At 40.5% G+C, this 15,493-nt stretch overlaps 1 protein-coding gene across 1 annotated transcript in view; it reads right to left on the bottom strand.

Moving 5' to 3' along the window:
• Positions 1-15,493, bottom strand: part of MID1 (midline 1) — a 689,657-nt gene that overhangs the window by 456,769 nt on the left and 217,395 nt on the right. The gene's annotated exons all lie outside the window — the stretch shown is intronic.

The raw sequence follows: 15,493 nt of genomic DNA on the forward strand, positions 1-15,493 counted from the left end.
TAGACTGACCCATTTTTTTTTCTAATGGATAAATCTTTCATTGTACGTTTAGGACTTGACTTGCTGCAAGTGGCCAAGCAGGAGGTCTGTAGTTAGGTCTAATTTAAAAATCCTGAGATGCAGTAGAATATAAGCTCTGGTAGTGCAGGTTATGCTGTGTGGACAATTCCCAGATGATGGAACATTTATGTCAGACTAAGGCTATTGAAAACATCACTATGAACAAAGCTAGTGGAGGTGATGGCATTCCAGTTGGGCTATTTCAAATCTTGAAAGATGATGCTGTGAAAGTGCTGCACTCAATATGCCAGCAAATTTGGAAAACCCAGCAGTGGCCACAGGACTAGAAAAGGTCAGTTTTCATTCCAATCCCAAAGAAAGGCAATGCCAAAGAATGCTCAAACTACCACACAATTGCACTCATCTCACATGCTAGTAAAGTAATGGTCAAAATTCTCCAAGCCAGGCTTCAGCAATATGTGAACCATGAACTTCTAGATGTTCAAGCTGGTTTTAGAAAAGGCAGAGGAACCAGAGATCAAATTGCCAACATCCACTGGATCATGGAAAAAGCAAGAGAGTTCCAGAAAAACATCTATTTCTGCTTTATTGACTATGCAAAAGCCTTTGACTGTGTGGATCATAATACACTGCAGAAAATTCTGAAAGAAATGGGAATACCAGACCACCTGATCTGCCTCTTGAGAAACCTGTATGCAGGTCAGGAAGCAACAGTTAGAACTGGACATGGAACAACAGACTGGTTCCAAATAGGAAAAAGAGTACGTCAAGGCTGTATATTGTCACCCTGCTTATTTAACTTATATGCAGAGTACATCATGAGACACGGTGGGCTGGAAGAAGCACAAGCTGGAATCAAGATTGCCGGGAGAAATATCAATAACCTCAGATATGCAGATGAAACTACCCTTATGGCAGAAAGTGAAGAGGAACTCAAAAGCCTCTTGATGAAAGTGAAAGAGGAGAGTGAAAAAGTTGGCCTAAAGCTCAACATTCAGAAAACAAAGATCATGGCATCTGGTCCCATCACTTCATGGGAAATAGATGGGGAAACAGGGGAAACAGTGTCAGACTTTATTTTTATGGGCTCCAAAATCACTGCAGATGGTGACTGCAGCCATGAAATTAAAAGACACTCACTCCTTGGAAGGAAAGTTATGACCAACCTAGATAGCATATTCAAAAACAGAGACATTACTTTGCCAACAAAGGTCCATCTAGTCAAGGCTATGGTTTTTCCAGTGGTCATGTATGGATGTGAGAGTTGGACTGTGAAGAAAGCTGAGTGCTGAAGAATTGATGCTTTTGAACTGTGGTGTTGGAGAAGACTCTTGAGAGTCCCTTGGACTGCAAGGAGATCCAACTAGTCCATTGTGAAGGAGATCAGCCCTGGGATTTCTTTGGAAGGACTGATGCTAAAGCTGAAACTCCAGTACTTTGGCCACCTGATGCGAAGAGTTGACTCATTGGAAAAGATTCTGATGCTGGGAGGGATTGGGGGCAGGAGGAGAAGGGGATGGGAGAGGATGAGATGGCTGGATGGCATCACCCACTCAATGGACGTGAGTCTGAGTGAACTCCGGGAGTTGGTGATGGACAGGGAGGCCTGGTGTGCTGCGATTCATGGGGTCGCAAAGAGTGGGACACGACTGAGCCACTGAACTGAACTGAACTGAACTGAAGGGTATTGAAGACAATGCCATGAAGATCTTGTTTGACCTTTGCCCACATGTGCAGGTAGATATGAAGGATACACTCCTAGAAGCAGAGTCACTGACATAAAGGGTATGTAAATTTTCTTTTGCTTTAAACAAACTTTACATACAATCAAATGCATCCTTTTAAAATGTTACACCTGGTGGAGTCTTTCGGGTTTTCTATGTAGAGGATCATGTCATCTGCAAATAATGAGAGTTTTACTTCTTTTCCAATTTGGACTCCTACAGCTCAACTCTAGAAAAATAAATGACCCAATCAAAAAATGGGCCAAAGAACTAAATAGACATTTCTCCAAAGACACACAGATGGCTAAAAAACACATGAAAAGATGCTCAACATCACTCATTATCAGAGAAATGCAAATCAAAACCACTATGAGGTACCATTTCACAGCAGTCAGAATGGCTGCGATCCAAAAGTCTACAAGTAATAAATGCTGGAGAGGGTGTGGAGAAAAGGGAACCCTCTTACACTGTTGGTGGGAATGCAAACTAGTACAGCCACTATGGAGAACAGTGTGGAGATTCCTTAAAAAACTGGAAATAGATCTGCCTTATGATCCAGCAATCCCACTGCTTGGCATACACACTGAGGAAACCAGAAGGGAAAGAGACACGTGTACCCCAATGTTCATCGCAGCACTGTTTATAATAGCCAGGACATGGAAGCAACCTATATGTCCATCAGCAGATGAATGGATAAGAAAGGTATGGTACATATACACAATGGAGTATTACTCAGCCATTAAAAAGAATACATTTGAATCAGTTCCAATGAGGTGGATGAAACTGGAGCCTATTATACAGAGTGAAGTAAGCCAGAAAGAAAAACACCAATACAGTATACTAACGCATATATATGGAGTTTAGAAAGATGGTAACAATAACCCTGCGTATGGGACAGCAAAAGAGACACTGATGTATAGATCAGTCTTATGGACTCTGTGGGAGAGGGAGAGGGTGGGAAGATTTGGGAGAATGGCATTGAAACATGTATAATATCATGTATGAAATGAGTTGCCAGTCCAGGTTCGATGCATGATACTGGATGCTTGGGGCTAGTGCACTGGGACGACCCAGAGGGATGGTATGGGGAGGGAGGAGGGTGGAGGGTTCAGGATGGGGAACACATGTATACCTGTGGCAGATTCATTTTGATATTTGGCAAAACTAATACAATTTTGTAAAGTTTAAAAATAAAATAAAATTAAAAAAATTTGAATGAAAGAATAAAAAAAAATAAAATGTTACACCAAGATAATTAAGGTATAAAACTTTTCTGTTTCAGGAAGCTTTTCCATTATTGAGGAATGATAAGGCCAACAGATCAAGAGATGACTGCCATTAGAAGAATAGTTTATGACACTCACAGTTCCTGAGAGTGAGAGTACACACTGTGTCCTGGGTGAGCTGGGGAATCAGCAAGGGTGACATAGCTAAGTCAGCAGGGAAGAGACAGAGATGCTGTGGACCCAAGCCTCCTCTGTGGTTTCCTCAGGAAGTAAGTGGGAGGAGCAATGGCTTTCATAGGTTATTAGAGAGGGGACTGGAAACACTGGATTGGTTGGTTTGGACTTGAGATGACTCAAATTGGGCTTTCAGAACAAGGTGTGTCTGATATCTCCATACAAGGCAGATGTTAAAGCATCAAGTTTACAGAGTCTAAAAATGTGGCTAACACAATTTCCATTACTGCCAAAGTTCCCTTACAACCCTTTGCAGAAAATCCTTCCTTAACCTCTGCTTCCGGACATGCGCTTACCCGCTTTCTATCCCCATAGTTTCGCCAGTTCTAAAACTTCATATAAATGGGATCAAACAACATGCAACCTTTTGTGCCTGTCTTCTGTTGCTCAGGATACTATTTTTGAAATTTATTCATGTTGTTTTGTGTAGTAATAGTTCTTTGTTTTCTTTGCTGAGCAGCATTCCATTGCATAGATATATTATAATTTGTTCGTTCATTCATCTCTGATAGACATTAGCATTGTTTCCAGTTTGGAGTTATTATGAATACTGCTGCTTTGAAATGTCTTTCAAATGTCTTTTGTGGGCACAGGTACACATTTCTGTTGGAAAAACACCCAGAGGTAGAATGGGTCCAGGTGTACGTTTACCTTTATAAGAAAGCGCCAAATGGTTTTGCAAAGTGATCGTGCTGTTTTATATTCATAGAGGTGTATGAGAGTTCCAGTTGCTTCAGATCCTCGCCAACACTCGATATTGTTAGTTGACATGTGTATTTCGATGAATATTGTTCTCCAAATGTGTAGCGGACACTGCTAATTGTCCAAACCAACAACTGTCCCCTCCCATCTTCTTCCTACTATCATTAAGTTAAGACTTTCCCAACTTTCCTTCTTCTTCAATGTATTAAAGTCCTAGCCAGGAGGGTATAAATCAAAGTCTGCCGGGACCTACCTGGGCACAGTCTTATTTACCTAATAAAGGGACAGATATGCCAGCACCCCTCCTTTCCTCCCTCCTCTTCATCTTTACTGGCCTGATTGCAGACATGGTTCCAATGCTTGCCACCATGAGGGGAAGGGCAAGAGAATTCCAGCAGACAGTGGCAACCCAGAGCCCTCTAAACCAGCAGTCCAAACTTCAAATTATGAGAGAAAAGTGAACCTAGACTTACTGAAGCCATGGTGCCCCACATATTATCTTATTTCCAGGATATCAGACTAACATTCCTCACATTCTTTATTATTCATTTACGCAGTACCAAAGGGGATTGCCAGCTGACATACCTAGGGAATACAAGTGTCTGTTTCTCCACATTTCTCCTAATACATGGCATGGTTTTAATATTTACTCTTTTGAGGTTTTAAAAGACATTCACTTAGCTGTGGCTGAAGTTTAAAACAACTTCTGTTGTTTAAAAGCTTTTTTTTTTTTTCTGTGACTCACCTATATATGTCTTTTGGGTATTGACTTGTAAAAATTCTGTATCTTAATTAAATCAACTCTTCATCTGTCATATTTGCCATTTATCTTTCAATTTTATGAATGGGAGATTTTTTTTTACTGGTCAGACATTTTTAGTTTTAGTATAACGTTTTTCTGAAGTGAGATGTCCTGCATTCAAATATTAGGTCATTATTCTAAGGGAAATCACACCTGAAGTTCCAGGGGAGACTGGCTTTCTTGAGTGTGCATACTTCCAATCTTTGTGAACCTGCGGCTACCTTCTGCTTTCATCTGAAGGTCATAAACAGATAAGTGGGTCCTCTAAGAGAAGTCCTACTTAAAGCACTGAAAAAATTTTACTCTCTGTGGCTTATAGGAAGGTTGTCTTCATACTTCCAATCTTTTTTAAAACACGTGGGTCCTCTGTGACTTCATCTGTATGATACACATAGATACGTGGTAGGTCCAAGTTGGTCTCCCAAGATCAAACTGTATCTCCCCTTTCATCATCTCTACTAAAATTATTTATTGTAGTTCATGAAATCTCCCAATGCCATTATCAGTCAAGTGTTAAAATGTTATCAACAATTTAAATTATTATTAACATAAAAAATTTAAGAACCATGAACAATCAGCTTAGTGTGGGCTTTTCTTTCTTTCTACAGGTATATAAGGGTGGGCGTTTTGTTTTCTTTAACCTACATGAAATTAGAATTTTACAGTACATGCCAAACAAAATCAGCCTTTTCCTCAATCCCGTTTCAATTTTAAACTGTGATTTTGCTTTGGCTTATATTTTAATAAAGTTGGCATTTTTACCTCTTCTGCATCTGGAAATTCCCAGTTGACTTTGTCATGATGTGAACTGAAATCGTAATTCAGTTGGACTGAATTTGCTTTGAGGAATAAACCACTTTTTACATTTTTCTGCCCTATGATTTATTGATTTGCAAGATGTGCTATGAAATATACATACTTGTATATGTGTGTGTGTTCACACACAGAGAGTGAAGTTAAAAAAGAAAAGCATTGCATGCATGGTTCAGCTTACTACTAATTTGATTTCTTCATTTAGGGCAGCTCCAAGGAGTTAAAAATGGAAAAAAGTGAACTCAAGAGAGAGGACAAACAAAAAATATATATGCAGACTGCTAAAATACAATTACTTCCATCACGTCACTGCTTTTGGAAAATAAGCACTATTTTCTATGTGTTCAGTATTTAAGAAGAATACATTCTGATACATCACTAACTATAGGTAAATCCATTAGACACTCTAAACCAACGTAACTCTAAAATGTTTGAAATAATGTGACAGCAATCAAAGATGTCAATAGTTCAGTTCAGTCACTCAGTCGTGTCCAACTCTTTGTGACCCCATGGACTGCAGCACGCCAGGCTTCCCTGTCCATCACCAACTGGTCCTGGTTTTTCCCCATTTTTGAAAGTAAACAGGGGTGTCATTTACCAACCAAAGACAGCCGCTCTGCTGATAGCACTTTCTCTTTTGTTTGTTTCAGGTTAAAAGCAGGTGACCAATTGTATTAAAACCATTTACCCAGAATAGGGGAGATTCCTGAAATACAGAACTTTCAGTGCCTGGGAAAGTCCTAGGAAACTGATGTTTGTCAGCATAGAGCAGGTTGGTCAACCTGTCTTGAGTGGTACAACTGTACCCTTCTGGGTTTGATATTGGAATATATACCTCTCCTTCATGTGCCCAGACACCATGTCTGGACATGCTCATAGTGTCTAAATGGAAGAAAAAATTCTAAAGCCACAATATTAAAGGTTTTATAAGTTTAAAAGGAGTGTGTTTTGTAGTTTAATGTCTCCAGTCATCAGGATATTGTTATAAACACATTATATTCTGAAGCAAATTGTATTAGAGAAAAACTACCTTCCCTAAGATAAATGTCTAGTCTAAGATGTACATCAACTTTGTGTTTTGCCATGAGGGGAAGAGGGATATTTACAGTATGGGTGGAAGGGCAATATTATGCTCAGAAAGCCACTGTGAAAGCAGCTTCTTTTATTGTTATTAGCACTGGACTCTCTCTCATTGGAAGGACTGATAACGAAGCTGAAACTCCAATACTTTGGCCACCTGATGCGAAGAGCCAACCCACTGGAAAAGACCTGACTCATTGGAAAAAACCCTGATGCTGGGAAAGATTGAGGGCAGGAGGAGAAGGGGACGACAGAGGATGAGATGGTTGGATGGCACCACCGACTCAATGGACAGGAGTTTGAGCAAACTCTGGGAGACAGTGAGGGACAGGGAAGCCTGGTGTGCTGCAGTCCAGGGGGGTCACAAAGAGGCAGACGTGACTGAGCAACTGAACAACAACAAGACCAAGATAATGGAATGCCCATTTTCTGGGAAAAAGCCACCAGTGGCTGACATTTGGGTGGCAACTTTTTAAAAAGCTATACCTGAGTCTGCCACTGACATCCACATTCAGCTAGGCACAAGATCGAAGGCCATATCTAAACGCCTCTGATGTGAAGCACAGACTTCTGAAAGGGAGGTATTTACAGTCACCATGTATATGTTCAGTACTTTACAAACAACTAGACACCTCTCTTTATCTGCCCTTCTCCATTGGCCATTTTGTAGGAAAGATCTGGGTTCAAAACTTTTCCATCTACTTTGGAGTTGAGAGCTAGACAAAATGCACAGACAAGGGAGGAAACCTGGCTGGATTTTTTTATTCTCTAAGAGGAGCCAGGGTGTAATGTCAGCCCAGCCAGGCTTTCCCTTTTGATTCTCATTAAATCTGTTGCTACCCCCAACCCAATTGTAGTAGAGATTCTTCAGGGATTCACAGGGGCAGGTGGAGCTTGGACCTCTCCTACGTGTTTTTTATGCTAATTCCTTCTTCTGACGAATTAGTTGTGTTTGGGCCACATCACTGACCCTTCTGAGGTTGGGGTTGCACCAGTCAGATCTCCCTTCAGGACAATTTGTGGCCAAGTGTATGGTGAGCAGATAGCCGACAGCGGCTGTACCTACCGATCTGCGATATTTCTCCCAAGACTACACTGCCTCGGGACCACTCCCGGCCAAAGAATGAGGCTAGATTCAAACCCCTGTCTGATGTGGATTCTCTAATAGGAAAGCTTTGCTCAAGGACTGCCCAGCATCTAGGGCATGATGGTCTCAGAGCTCTGTTATAGACCACAGGGTTCCTGTCCCAGTGTTCCTTCCTTCTCCTCACAGGCATTAGACATGCATCATGGATCAAAGGCTCTCCCTACCTATTCCTGCTCTGCTGCTGCTGTTTCATCTCTCAGTCATATCCAACTCCTTTCGACCCCATAGACAGTCCCCAGGCTCCTCTGGGATTCTCCCAGGCAAGAGTACTGAAGGGGTTGCCTTTCCTTCCTGACCCAGGGATCAGACCCTCGTCTCCTGCTTGGCAGGCAGATTCTTTACCACTGAGGCACCTGGAAAGCCATCCCTGCTCTCTCTCTCCCATATCTTTCATTGGTATTTTCTCCATCTGTGTAGCGGCTTCTCAGATGACCTGAACTGACACACAGTTTTTCTTATTGCTTGATGCTAGAGGCCACTCAAAGTAGCAATGACATAAGGTTCTGTGTTTAGCAGGTTTTTGTTTTTGTTTTTTTCCTGAAGGTTGGAGGCCAAGGACAGCATTTACCCTGTAACACATCAAATGATGTATAAGTGCATCTTTAGCATTCTTGTCCTCAAAATCTTTTCCTTACACCCCATCTTATTATTTCCCATCAATTCTTCTTCCATAGGCTTCAATCTGTTGCCACATCTTTCACATTCTTAGTCTTGCCTTGTTTCTTTGATCGCCACGTGGCACTCAGCATTTGCTATGCCCCCTAAATGCTTGTTAACTTCCCCCTTTACAAACTATGTTATTGGGATATCACCTGCCACAGTTCAATCGGTTTGTTATCTCTCTTCCTAAAAGTGACTGTCAGGCCAGGGCAAAAAAAAATGACATTTTTTCCCCAAACCCTACTATGCATATAATGCATGATGCTTCCCAGGTGGTGCTAGTGTTATAGAATCCATGTGCCAGTCAATGCAGGAGACACCAGAGATATGGGTGGGGAAGATCCCCTGGAGCAGGAAATGGCAACCCTGTCCATTACTCATGCCTAGGAAATTCCACGGACAGAGGAGCCTGGTGGGCTAGAATCCATGGAGTCACAAACAGTTGGACACGGCTGAGTGCGCGCTCTCTCTCTCTCTCTCTCTCTCACACACACACTTGTTTTACCGGATTGTTTCTGCACTTGTTAGAATTCAGCTGTGCATGTATATGTGCATCTATTAATAATTTCTCCAATCTATTCCAATACTCTACTTATCTATATTTATATCAATACCACACTGTCTTGATTACAGGAGCTTAATAATATCCCTTTTTCCTACTTTTAAAAGCTAGTTGTATCCTAGCTTCTTTGTATTTCCATATGAATTTTAGAATCAGTTTGTCAATATCTGCTAAAAAAAGTCCTACTGGGATTTTGATCAGGATTGCATTAAATCTATTGATTAATTATGGGAGATGTGAAATTTTAACAATATTGAGTCTTTTGGCCTTTGAACAAACAGACTATGTAGGTAATCATTTATTTTCTCTCAAAAATGTTTTACCTGTACATGTCTTTTACATATTCTGTCCAATTTATCTCTAAAGCATTAAACTATTATGGTATTGTAAATGATATTTCTACTTTAATTTCCTACTCTTCCATGCCAGTATAAGTGAAGTTGCTCAGTCGTGTCCAACTCTTTGCGACCCCGTGGACTGTAGCCCACCAGGCTCCTCCATCCATGGGATTCTCCAGGCAAGAATACTGGAGTGGGGTGCCATTTCCTTCTCCAGGGGATCTTCCTGAACCAGGGATCGAACCCAGGTCTCCTGCATTGCAGGCAGACACTTTAACCTCTGAGCCACCAGGGAAGCCCTTCCATGCCAGTATCAGTTCAGTTCAGTCACTCAGTTGTGTCCAACTCTTTGCGATCCCATGAATTGCAGCACGCCAGGCCTCCCTGTCCATCACCAACTCCCAGAGTTCACTCAGACTCATGTCCATCGAGTCAGTGATGCCATCCAGCCATCTCATCCTCTGTCATCCCCTTCTCCTCCTGCCCCCAATCCCTCCCAGCATCAGAGTCTTTTCCAATGAGTCAACTCTTCGCATCAGGTGGCCAAAGTACTGGAGTTTCAACTTTAGCAGCATTCCTTCCAAAGAAATCCCAGGGCTGATCTTCAGAATGGACTAGTTGGATCTCCTTGCAGTCCAAGGGACTCTCAAGAGTCTTCTCCAACACCACAGTTCAAAAGCATCAATTCTTCGGTGCTCAGCCTTCTTCACAGTCCAACTCTCACATCCATACATGACCACAGGAAAAACCATAGCCTTGACTAGACGGACCTTTGTTGGCAAAGTAATGTCTCTGCTTTTGAATATGCTATCTAGGTTGGTCATAACTTTCCTTCCAAGGAGTGAGCGTCTTTTAATTTCATGGCTGCAGTCACCATCTGCAGTGATTTTGGAGCCCAAAAAAATAGTCTGACACTGTTTCCACTGCTTCCCCATCTATTTCCCATGAAGTGATGGGACCAGATGCCGTGATCTTCGTTTTCTGAATGTTGAGGAGTACAATTATTTTTGTATATTGATCTTAAATCTTGTAACTTTTCCCAACTCACTAGCTCCAGCAGCTTTTTTATAGATCTATCATATTTTCTATATAAACTATCATCTGTAAATAAGACAGTTTAACTTTTTCCCTGTCTATTCTTTAGTTCTTTTCCTTAACTAATTTCTCTGGCTAGACTTTCCAGTACAATGTTAAATACAGGTAAGGAAAATGAACATCCTGATCTTATTTTTTATTTTAGAGAGGTGGATTTCAGTCTTTCACCACAAGAATGACATTAGCTATGGCTTTCTCATAGATGTCCTTTATCAGATTGTGGAAGTTCCCTTCTGTTCCTATTTGTTGAGAGGTTTTGTCAGGAGTGGATGTTGGATTTTGACAAATGTTATTTCTATGTATATTATCACATAGTTTTTTTTTTCTTTATTTTTAGTTTATAAATATAGTGAATTATATTGGCTGATTTTCACATTTTATGCCAACCTACATTCCTGGGATTAACATGACAGGGTCATGATGTATTAATCTTTTTATGTATTGTTGGATTTGACTTGTTACAATTTTATCTAGAATTTTTTTTTGAGAAGCACTGGTCTAGCACATAGTAAGTATTCAAAAAATGTTAATGACCCATCAGCTCAAATGCACATACCCCTTCTAGTGTTGCTGTTTTTCTGGAGTCTGATAAACAAAACTACAAAAAAATATACCTACATGGAAGCACCTGGGCAAATTTAATTAACTTGTTCAGAGTTGTCATAGGAATTTAGGTTAAAGTACACATAAACCTAAGCTGAACTTCTATTTCTTAGCTACATGAAAATAATGAGCACATGTCCCTTTCTGTCTGTAACAAAGGGCTTCTCGAGTTGAGGGTTTACTTGCAATCTCAAATTTCTTCCTGGCTTTCTATGTTCAGTTTCAGACTTATCCAAGCAGCAGAAAAGCCTACCTTTTGAAACCATGGCTAATGGGGTATCTTTACACCCACACAGGACAGCAGGGTCAGGCTTCCCGCAGAGAGAACTGGGGAAGCCATCCAAATACATTACATTCTGTTAAATCTCACACTTGAAATCCACTCATTCCAGCTCACACATTATGTACAATTCACATTCTATATACACAAGGCTATTAGGCAAACTGCCTGAATTCCAATGCTTGTCATCTTCTACCCCATTCTTACACGTCAAGGAAAAACAAGGACAACCGTGTGCAAGAGCAGAATCACTGTCTTCAGATTGAGTCTTCTGTGTCATCATTTTCCAACATTTCTTGAGTTAGTGTCATGGGCTATGTAACTCGGCCATTCAACATGCCCAGTCAAAGGAAAAGTTGTTCTTTTTCTTACTACCCATGGACTGTTTACACAACAGCTAGATGGAAAGAGACCTCCAACTCTGGGTACACAGCTGAGTTTTAGGAGGCCTGGGAGAAGGAACATAGCAGAAGAATTAGCAAATGTAGGTGGGTGTAGATGGGGCTGTCCATTGGGGCTATAACATACAATGAAATACAATCTAAAAGCAAGGTATAGAAAACAATGTTTAAGCTTAGCACATTTGTGCCTAAGAAACTTGATTGTTTACAGTTACATTCCATACTAGGAAGAAGCCTTCAGGATGTGGGAGCAATTTAATCCCGCGGTCTCAAATACCTGTAAAGCAGGCTGGGTGGGGCTTCCAGTTTATATTCTGACCATCTTCTGAATGATCCCTTTTGGGGTTCAAGACTGGCTACTATAACTTAATCTCGTATTTGTAATCAGCTTCAGCCATGGTTGAATGGAAGTATATTTCTAAAATGAATCATAGCCCTACTGTTTACCTAATCTTTTTCCTTTCTCTTGCTCTCTATTTGCCATTATTATATTCTAGGCAAAGATAGGATGATAAATTAGTAGAAGTCTTGCTTACTGGGAGATATTGCTAAGAAAGCTCTGAGCAATTTCTCATGAAATATTTCTAAATTTAAGCATTCAGTAAAAAATGAAGCTTTTTAAAAAACTCCATGTCTTATGACCAACTTAGTTGGCATGCATATGCTTTCATTCAACTTTTCAGGGAACGCTATGTGGGTGTCCAATGCAGTTTCAGATTTTGAAACAGTAAAGCTTTGGTGAGCAAAAGATAATCTCTCATATTTATTTCTTAGATACCAAAATATCCAAGACAATGCATGTCACACTATAAAACTTCTGAAAATACTTACAAAGAATTTGAAAAATTGTGTATTTGGGGTAATGCTTTTTGTTGTTTGGACATTTACTCCAACGGTTTCCTTAACTCTTTGTTTTCCATGATTTTTATCACAAATTCTTCTTTCACTCTAATGAGACATGGATGTTCTTTTTAAAAAAATACATAAAAATTTATAAATTTAAGTATTATATATTTTATATCTTCGTATTTATGTATCGGTGTATTATTTCCTTCTGAAAACACAATTGGGCAAAATCATGAAAAGAGGCTATTGCCAGAGACCACATTCTGTGTGCTGAACAATATTTTGGCAGGACTTTCTGAGCTCTAACCTCCCTGGAAGGAGAAAGCACAGAGTGGCAGATATGCTAAGCTGACACTTCTAATGATAATCTCTCTTGAATTGGGAAGGCAAGTTGAACTGTGAAAACACATATCTTCAACTGGAACAGTTTGGGCTACAAGAAGCAACAGAGAATGCAAAGCAGCTCATCTTCAGAAAATTAGGTTTGGGGGAAGATTTCAGGAGACATAACCTGGACCAAGTGCCCAATGCCTCAGTTCAGTGATTAAATACTCTGGTGTGTAAAGTTTGCATGTTTGGAAGGTCCAAAAGCTCACATTCAAGTTTCATTGCAAAAGGAGTGCTGTGAAGTCACAGGCAATATCATGTTTAGGTATCTGGATTACCTGTTTCTCTCTTCCTCTCCATTCCAGAGTTAATAAAGAGCCAACAAAAGTAATAGACAATAGGGGCAACATCAAACTCAAAGAAGTGGAAAGGAGAGACGAGCAGCATCTGCTGGAACTGTTGGAGGGAAAGCACCAAATACAAAAGAATGATGCGAACCAGGTAGAACAATTCAAGTTGGAAAGGAAGACACATGTATACCTGTGGCTTATTCATGTTGATGTATGGCAAACACCATCACAATCTTGTAAAAAAATAATTACCCTCTAATTAAAATGCATATATAAAAGGAAGACGAATGTCAGACATTTCCAGAAGGAGCAGAACTGGAATCATCAGTCAGGAGGAAAGAGAAGAGAATGCTTCAAGGAAATCTTGAAAGAAAACATGACTCAATGAGTATCTTGGACTCAAGTCCCTTAGCCTCTCCATGTCTCAACATCCTCCTTTGCACTCCCTTCCAGGGAGTCACACTGGCACACTCTGATAACTGAAAGTCTGGGAACAGAAATATACTTGCATATATTTTTAATGATATCAAAGTCTTATCCAAATTTGAAATGTAACATGGCATCCTTTAAATGTACCCCTTGTGCTTTATTTCAGTAGTTTCTTCAGAATGAAAAATTTCATTTGGAAACCAACCAGTAAGCACAAAATAAAATGAATGTAGTGAAAGTTGTCAGTAGACTTTCATGTATGTGTCAATAGTGAAACAGATTGTCTCATTTTTTTAATATGTCGTTTTTGGGTCAGCCCCTCCATAAATATGCTTTTCACACCTCAGAAAGACCAAGAAAGGAATGTTTTTAAACTGGGATAACTGGATGTGCCCAAAGCCTTGTCAGAAGCTCTGAACCCTTGAAAGCCTTGGTTCTCAGTGTATGAGTCATATGACACAAATTTATCCCAATGCTGCAGTCTGTTATTTAAAGAAACATGTTCTTATCTCTTCTTGGTTTGTCTTTTTTTTACTTCAGTGTAAGGAAATTTCTTCATATCTAGCAAATGTGTCTGTGTGGTAGAGGGGAGACAGAAAGAGGTGGAACGGGAAAAAGGAAATACTCTTGTGATGGGTAAGGGGGAGTTCCAGAAATATTTTCCATGCAAGTTTCCACACCAAGCCAATGGTAATGAGGACTTGTTACATGCCAGGCACTGGGTGAGGCATACAAGACACCATGCTAGATAGACATCAAAGAGACAGCAAAGAAACACAACAGCTTGGCAGCCACTCTGACTTAAAACCCCATTTGCACAGGCTTCAGAGAGCCGGTCATCTCCTGGGGAGGCTTTGGCATGGACAGAAGAAAACATCAAAGACACTCCAGACTTCAAATCCCTTCCAAGGGTGCAATCAGCAGGACAGGAAATGGGAAAGTCATCCTAGAAGGGATTTGGAAGGGAAGACGCTCATCCAAGGACACCTCTGGCCCTGTGCATGAGCTGTTGCCATGTGCACATTCAACAGACGTGATGCAGTGAACAGCTTGGCACCCAGTCAGTAGCAAGCCTTGCCCTAGGCCCCCACCGAGAAACTGCAGGGAATAAGGCGAATGAGAGAAGAGAATTCATTGAGAGTGTTTTGTCATCGACATGGTCGACTTAATATTTTTAAAGGATCCCATGGAACAAGAAAGCCAAGTTCTAAAACAACAGAAGCATAAATAAATATCCAAAGATCGAAGCCCAAAGGGATGGGAGAAAACCAAATTCAACCACGAGAAAATGAACAGATAGGGTTTACCTGAAATAATATCTGGCAGGCTAGACTAAAAACTCCTGGTAACCCAGCAGGGTTATTCATGCTTACGGTACCTCATTATGACCAGGGAACCAAAAGCTGCCAACACACACAAGGAAAGACCTTTGATTTCATGTCACTGGGAAATAATGACAGACTATGAAATCTGCCTGTGCACAGAGCCCAAACACGGCTGAAATTTTACATGTGGCCTGTCACTGAAAGAAGATGGCAAAAATGAACGTGGTCATGCTTTTTCTCAAAACACTGGTTCCTACAAAAGCAAGGGATAGGAGCTTTCTTGAGGAGCTAGGAACATTAAGGCGAATATTATGGGACATATGGGATGTATATTGACTGTACGTACTGTATGCAGATTCACTCAAACCACACACACTATCTACGTACATGTGTGTCATTTGCGTCTTAAAATAAAATATAAATGTAAATCTTAAAACATGTATTTTAAATCAAACAAGGCTAAGATTTTAAAGTAAGGCCACAACAAGTGGGAAATTTTAAGATGAGCCTCCAAGCTCAAGCAATCCT

Source organism: Bos grunniens, chromosome X (assembly GCF_055505025.1).
Source record: "Bos grunniens cultivar Pamir isolate PY7600 chromosome X, Bosgru_T2T1.0, whole genome shotgun sequence".
In the NCBI taxonomy this organism is placed as follows: Eukaryota; Metazoa; Chordata; class Mammalia; order Artiodactyla; family Bovidae; genus Bos; species Bos grunniens.